Here is a 7,900-nt window from a genome sequence, read left to right as displayed (position 1 = left end):
GCCTTCAACCCGCTGTTTCCTAAAACATCAGTGTACTTTAGAGAGAGAGGCTTCTGCCTTCAACCCGCTGTCTCCTGAAACATCAGTGTACTTTAGAGAGAGAGGCTTCTGCCTTCAACCCGCTGTCTCCTGAAACATCAGTGTACTTTAGGGAGAGAGGCTGCTGCCTTCAACCCGCTGTCTCCTAAAACATCAGTGTACTTTAGAGAGAGAGGCTGCTGCCTTCAACCTGCTGTCTCCTGAAACATCAGTGTACTTTAGAGAGAGAGGCTGCTGCCTTCAACCCGCTGTCTCCTGAAACATCAGTGTACTTTAGAGAGAGAGGCTTCTGCCTTCAACCCGCTGTCTCCTGAAACATCAGTGTACTTTAGAGAGAGAGGCTGCTGCCTTCAACCCGCTGTTTCCTAAAACATCAGTGTACTTTAGGGAGAGAGGCTTCTGCCTTCAACCCGCTGTTTCCTAAAACATCAGTGTACTTTAGGGAGAGAGGCTGCTGCCTTCAACCCGCTGTTTCCTAAAACATCAGTGTACTTTAGAGAGAGAGGCTTCTGCCTTCAACCCGCTGTCTCCTGAAACATCAGTGTACTTTAGAGAGAGAGGCTTCTGCCTTCAACCCGCTGTTTCCTAAAACATCAGTGTACTTTAGAGAGAGAGGCTTCTGCCTTCAACCCGCTGTCTCCTTTTATTAGCCAGCTTGATTTCACACCACTGTTATTATGGTATTATAATAAAGAGAAATCACTATTGTTATTATGTTAGAAAATCACCGTTGTTATTATGTTAGAGAGACCACAGTTGTTGTTATGGTGTTATGCTAGAGAGATCACAGTTGTTATTATGGTATTATACTAGAGAGAGACATCACTGTTGTTATTATAGTATTGTGCTAGGAAGAGAGAGAGAGACCACCATTGTTAATATGATATTATGAGAGAGAGAGAGAGAGAGAGAGAGAGAGAGAGAGAGAGAGAGAGAGAGAGAGAGAGAGAGAGAGAGAGAGAGATAACCGTTGTTATTATGGTATGATGAGAGAGAGAGAGAGAGAGAGAGAGAGAGAGAGAGAGAGAGAGAGAGAGAGAGAGAGAGAGAGAGAGAGATAACCGTTGTTATTATGGTATGATGGTAGAGAGAGAGAGACACACCCTGATAGATAGACATGTCCACCATAATAGACCTGGGCCCTGGCAGTAAACCCCAAAAAGACTCAAATAATGATTTTCCAGAGAAGATCCAGATCTCAGGGAATTAGACCAAAGTTCTCAATTGGTACAACATGTATAGAGTACTGCACACACTACAATTACTTAGGTTTAAAAATAAGCTCAACTGGACACCTTAATGAGGCAGTGAATGAACTGAGAGAGAAAGCACGCAGGGCATTCTACTCCATTAAAAAGCGAATTAAAATTGAAATACCTATTAAAATTTGGCTAAAACTAATTGAATATGTCATTGAACCAATTGCACTTTATGGCAGCGAGGTGTGGGGTCCACTTTATGGCAGCGAGGTGTGGGGTCCACTTTATGGCAGCGAGGTGTGGGGTCCTCTTGCAAAACAAAATTTCATCAAATGGGACAAACACCCCATTGAAACCCTGCATGCAGAGGTATGTAAGATTATCCTACATGTCCAGAGGAAAACTACAAACAATACATGCAGGGCAGAATTAGGCCAATATCCACTAATAATAAAAACTATATTGCTTATTGGGAAACACAAGCATAAACACAACAGTACACTGTGGCTAAATATTTGACCATAGTTACTGATCAAAACCTTAGAAAAACCTTGACAAAGTACAGGCTCAGTGAGCACAGCCTTGCCATTGAGAAGGGTAGACACAGGTAAACCTGGCTCCCTGTAGAGGAAAAGCTGTGCAACCACTGCACCACAGCAGAACCTGAGACGGAGCTGCATTTCCTGACAAAATGTTACTGTTGTCCCATTGATTTTTATTCTCATTTTTATATTGTAAATATCCAAAATAAGTTTTGGCGATATGTACATTGTCATGCCAATAAAGCAAATTTAATTGAAATGAATTGAGAGAGATCGCCATTGTTAATATGGTATTATGCTAGAGAGAGAGAGAGAGAGAGAGAGAGAGAGAGAGAGAGAGAGAGAGAGAGAGAGAGAGAGAGAGAGAGAGAGAGAGAGAGAGAGAGAGAGAGAGAGAGAGAGAGAGATCACTGTTGTTATTGTGGTATTTTCCTAGAAAGAGAGAGATCACCATTGTTATTATGGTATTATGCTAGAGAGAGAGATCGAGAGATCATTATTGTTATTATGGTATTATGCTAGAGAGAGAGAGAGAGGGATCTCTGTTGTTATTATGGTATTATGCTAGAGAGAGAGAGATCATTATTGTTATTATGTTATTATGCTAGAGAGAGAGAGAGAGATCCCTGTTGTTATTATGGTATTATGCTAGAGAGAGAGAGAGAGAGATCCCTGTTGTTATTATGGTATTATGCTAGAGAGAGAGAGAGAGATCCCTGTTGTTATTATGGTATTATGCTAGAGAGAGAGAGAGATCCCTGTTGTTATTATGGTATTATGCTAGAGAGAGAGAGAGAGAGAGATCCCTGTTGTTATTATGGTATTATGCTAGAGAGAGAGAGATCCCTGTTGTTATTATGGTATTATGCTAGAGAGAGAGAGATCCCTGTTGTTATTATGGTATTATGCTAGAGAGAGAGAGAGATCCCTGTTGTTATTATGGTATTATGCTAGAGAGAGAGAGAGAGATCCCTGTTGTTATTATGGTATTATGCTAGAGAGAGAGAGAGAGAGATCCCTGTTGTTATTATGGTATTATGCTAGAGAGAGAGAGAGAGATCCCTGTTGTTATTATGGTATTATGCTAGAGAGAGAGAGAGATCCCTGTTGTTATTATGGTATTATGCTAGAGAGGGAGAGAGAGAGATCCCTGTTGTTATTATGGTATTATGCTAGAGAGAGAGAGAGAGATCCCTGTTGTTATTATGGTATTATGCTAGAGAGAGAGAGAGAGATCCCTGTTGTTATTATGGTATTATGCTAGAGAGAGAGAGAGAGAGATCCCTGTTGTTATTATGGTATTATGCTAGAGAGAGAGAGAGATCCCTGTTGTTATTATGGTATTATGCTAGAGAGAGAGAGAGAGATCCCTGTTGTTATTATGGTATTATGCTAGAGAGAGAGAGAGATTATGCTATCCCTGTTGTTATTATGGTATTATGCTAGAGAGAGAGAGAGATCCCTGTTGTTATTATGGTATTATGCTAGAGAGAGAGATCCCTGTTGTTATTATGGTATTATGCTAGAGAGAGAGAGAGATCCCTGTTGTTATTATGGTATTATGCTAGAGAGAGAGAGAGATCCCTGTTGTTATTATGGTATTATGCTAGAGAGAGAGAGAGATCCCTGTTGTTATTATGGTATTATGCTAGAGAGAGAGAGATCCCTGTTGTTATTATGGTATTATGCTAGAGAGAGAGAGAGATCCCTGTTGTTATTATGGTATTATGCTAGAGATGCTCTTGTTTCTATGGTATTTGCATTGTACAGTCGGTCTTCTTGTTGCATGTTGCATTCATTCAGATGCAATGAGAAGCTCTGTTACTGTTGTAGCGGTATTTAGAGTTTCTTGCCTCCCGCCATAGTGTAATGGGATGCATGTCACATATGACAACCTAACTTTGTTTTAGTAAAGAATGTGAACACATGCGTGACCCTGACCTGCAGCTGCCCGCCTGTATGTTCCCACTTCCCCCAGAAGTCACCAGGACTAAGATGTCTGCGGAAACATGTCCAACGCCAGACCACACAACAACTGTTCTCCATCTATCATTCATCGTCCCATTGCAGCGGCAAAGAACATGCTTTTAGATAGTGGTTATTGAGTCGAGTACTGGGCATCTTGTCTTCAGTTTCTGGTCAACCATCTGCTTCACACCCAATTCCATGTACTATTGTTTATGTTGGAGTGAGTGCTCACCCAGTGCGAGCAAAATTGTCCCAATGCGCCATCATTGTCTTGCACAGTTTCTCCTCATCATCGTCGACTGTCCCTGTAACTCTCATGAAGGGATTAAGGGTGAAGATAAGGACTGATCGGATGTTACCTTGTTTTGAAATTAACGTGATCTCCACAAACTGCTTTCTAAAATGTAGCAACGCTGGCTCAATGGTTGAAGACAGGCCTAACCTGACCCCTTGTGGCTGTCATTGGAATAACTTACAATAATATCAGAGTGCTATATGATTCTCATTGCACTATTTTACATTGAAGGTAAAGTGTAACCATTTCAACCAAGAATTTCAGCATTTGAACCACCAAGAAGAAATGCACTTGTAAAATAACCGTATATACCTCTGCTAGTAATAACTTCTAATCATTGCCTCAACTTGTGGCGCTCACCAACTCCTCTTCACTTTTCTCTCTCATATACTTAGCAAGTTGCTCAGTAGCTGTGTGGGCCCACCAAAGATGATTTATAAATGAAGATGTCTTACTCAGGCCATGTACCATTGAAAGAAATGGTCACAATTCCACTCTACTTATGGGGTGGCTCTACCATTGGCACCAATGCGATAGCAACTGGGTCTCGTCTACTTAGTTAGCTTCCTCTTCTGTCTCTGGTCACACCTTCAAGTTAACCACAATCTGGCCATGTAGGCTCTGTTTAGACAGGCAGCCCCAATTCAGATTTTTTTTCTCTCACTAATTGGTCTTTTGAACAACCAGATCAGCTCCGAAAAAGATCTGATGATTGGTCAAAAGACCAACTATTGGGAAAAAAGATCAGAATTGGGTTGCCTGTGTTAATGCAGCCATTGAGTTTTGGGCATATGTGATTGTATACATTTAAATAGAGAATGGGGAGGGACAACCAAGAAATCATAAGCCTGTCATATCACAAATGATGTGATACACGCTACCACATCTGTATTGAAAGACTGGGTAGCAAAAGTGAGTAGAATGAATGTTTTTGTCCTTTAGTTTACCTGCAAACTGCCATATGGCTCAATCTGCTCCAGATGTGGTTTCACTCAGGGTAACAACAGCCAGCTTGAGGAATGAACCTATTCACTTTTAATGAGGCAGGATGTTAAGCACCTGAAGAACAGAACACGTGATATGAGCTGCAGTAATATGTCTCAGACATCTCCATTACTTCTCTGTTGTAGTTCTTTGTACCGACTTCATGTGTGAAAAATGACATGGAAATGTCCACAACTGTTCACGAAAAGAAAGCTCACAAGCCAGGTTTGGGTGGCAGATGAAATACCTTTATCTGACACTACTTTATAGTCATTATGACACATAAACAAAGTCACGTGATAAACACCATCAGACAGATAATATGGAGCAGAAAAACAGAGAATAGGAGCAGACAGAAAAACAGAGAATAGGAGCAGGCAGAAAAACAGAGAATAGGAGCAGGCAGAAAAACAGAGAATAGGAGCAGACAGAAAAACAGAGAATAGGAGCAGGCAGAAAAACAGAGAATACAGAGCAGAGAGAAAAACAGAGAATAGGAGCAGACAGAAAAACAGAGAATAGGAGCAGACAGAAAAACAGAGAATAGGAGCAGGCAGAAAAACAGAGAATAGGAGCAGACAGAAAAACAGAGAATAGGAGCAGGCAGAAAAACAGAGAATAGGAGCAGACAGAAAAACAGAGAATAGGAGCAGGCAGAAAAACAGAGAGCACGGAGCAGAGAGAAAAACAGAGAATACAGAGCAGACAGAAAAACAGAGAATAGGAGCAGACAGAAAAACAGAGAATAGGAGCAGGCAGAAAAACAGAGAATACGGAGCAGGCAGAAAAACAGAGAATAGGAGCAGACAGAAAAACAGAGAATAGGAGCAGACAGAAAAACAGAGAATACAGAGCAGACAGAAAAACAGAGAATAGGAGCAGACAGAAAAACAGAGAATAGGAGCAGGCAGAAAAACAGAGAATAGGAGCAGACAGAAAAACAGAGAATAGGAGCAGGCAGAAAAACAGAGAATACGGAGCAGGCAGAAAAACAGAGAATAGGAGCAGACAGAAAAACAGAGAATAGGAGCAGACAGAAAAACAGAGAATAGGAGCAGACAGAACAACAGAGAATACAGAGCAGACAGAAAAACAGAGAATAGGAGCAGACAGAAAAACAGAGAATAGGAGCAGACAGAAAAACAGAGAATAGGAGCAGACAGAAAAACAGAGAATAGGAGCAGGCAGAAAAACAGAGAATACAGAGCAGACATAAAAACAGAGAATAGGAGCAGACAGAAAAACAGAGAATAGGAGCAGACAGAAAAACAGAGAATAGGAGCAGACAGAAAAACAGAGAATAGGAGCAGGCAGAAAAACAGAGAATACAGAGCAGGCAGAAAAACAGAGAATAGGAGCAGACAGAAAAACAGAGAATAGGAGCAGACAGAAAAACAGAGAATAGGAGCAGACAGAAAAACAGAGAATAGGAGCAGACAGAAAAACAGAGAATAGGAGCAGACAGAAAAACAGAGAATAGGAGCAGACAGAAAAACAGAGAATAGGAGCAGACAGAAAAACAGAGAATACAGAGCAGACAGAAAAACAGAGAATAGGAGCAGACAGAAAAACAGAGAATAGGAGCAGGCAGAAAAACAGAGAATAGGAGCAGACAGAAAAACAGAGAATAGGAGCAGGCAGAAAAACAGAGAATACGGAGCAGGCAGAAAAACAGAGAATAGGAGCAGACAGAAAAACAGAGAATAGGAGCAGACAGAAAAACAGAGAATAGGAGCAGACAGAACAACAGAGAATACAGAGCAGACAGAAAAACAGAGAATAGGAGCAGACAGAAAAACAGAGAATAGGAGCAGACAGAAAAACAGAGAATAGGAGCAGACAGAAAAACAGAGAATAGGAGCAGGCAGAAAAACAGAGAATACAGAGCAGACATAAAAACAGAGAATAGGAGCAGACAGAAAAACAGAGAATAGGAGCAGACAGAAAAACAGAGAATAGGAGCAGACAGAAAAACAGAGAATAGGAGCAGGCAGAAAAACAGAGAATACAGAGCAGGCAGAAAAACAGAGAATAGGAGCAGACAGAAAAACAGAGAATAGGAGCAGACAGAAAAACAGAGAATAGGAGCAGACAGAAAAACAGAGAATAGGAGCAGACAGAAAAACAGAGAATAGGAGCAGACAGAAAAACAGAGAATAGGAGCAGACAGAAAAACAGAGAATACGGAACAGACAGAAAAACAGAGAATAGGAGCAGACAGAAAAACAGAGAATAGGAGCAGACAGAAAAACAGAGAATACAGAGCAGGCAGAAAAACAGAGAATACGGAGCAGACAGAAAAACAGAGAATAGAAGCAGACAGAAAAACAGAGAATAGGAGCAGACAGAAAAACAGAGAATAGGAGCAGACAGAAAAACAGAGAATAGGAGCAGACAGAAAAACAGAGAATAGGAGCAGGCAGAAAAACAGAGAATACAGAGCAGACATAAAAACAGAGAATAGGAGCAGACAGAAAAACAGAGAATAGGAGCAGACAGAAAAACAGAGAATAGGAGCAGACAGAAAAACAGAGAATAGGAGCAGGCAGAAAAACAGAGAATACAGAGCAGGCAGAAAAACAGAGAATAGGAGCAGACAGAAAAACAGAGAATAGGATCAGACAGAAAAACAGAGAATAGGAGCAGACAGAAAAACAGAGAATAGGAGCAGACAGAAAAACAGAGAATAGGAGCAGACAGAAAAACAGAGAATAGGAGCAGACAGAAAAACAGAGAATACGGAACAGACAGAAAAACAGAGAATAGGAGCAGACAGAAAAACAGAGAATAGGAGCAGACAGAAAAACAGAGAATACAGAGCAGGCAGAAAAACAGAGAATACGGAGCAGACAGAAAAACAGAGAATAGAAGCA

Source organism: Oncorhynchus keta, chromosome 10 (genome assembly GCF_023373465.1).
Source record: "Oncorhynchus keta strain PuntledgeMale-10-30-2019 chromosome 10, Oket_V2, whole genome shotgun sequence".
NCBI lineage: Eukaryota > Metazoa > Chordata > Actinopteri > Salmoniformes > Salmonidae > Oncorhynchus > Oncorhynchus keta.
This window is presented reverse-complemented; position numbering follows the sequence as displayed.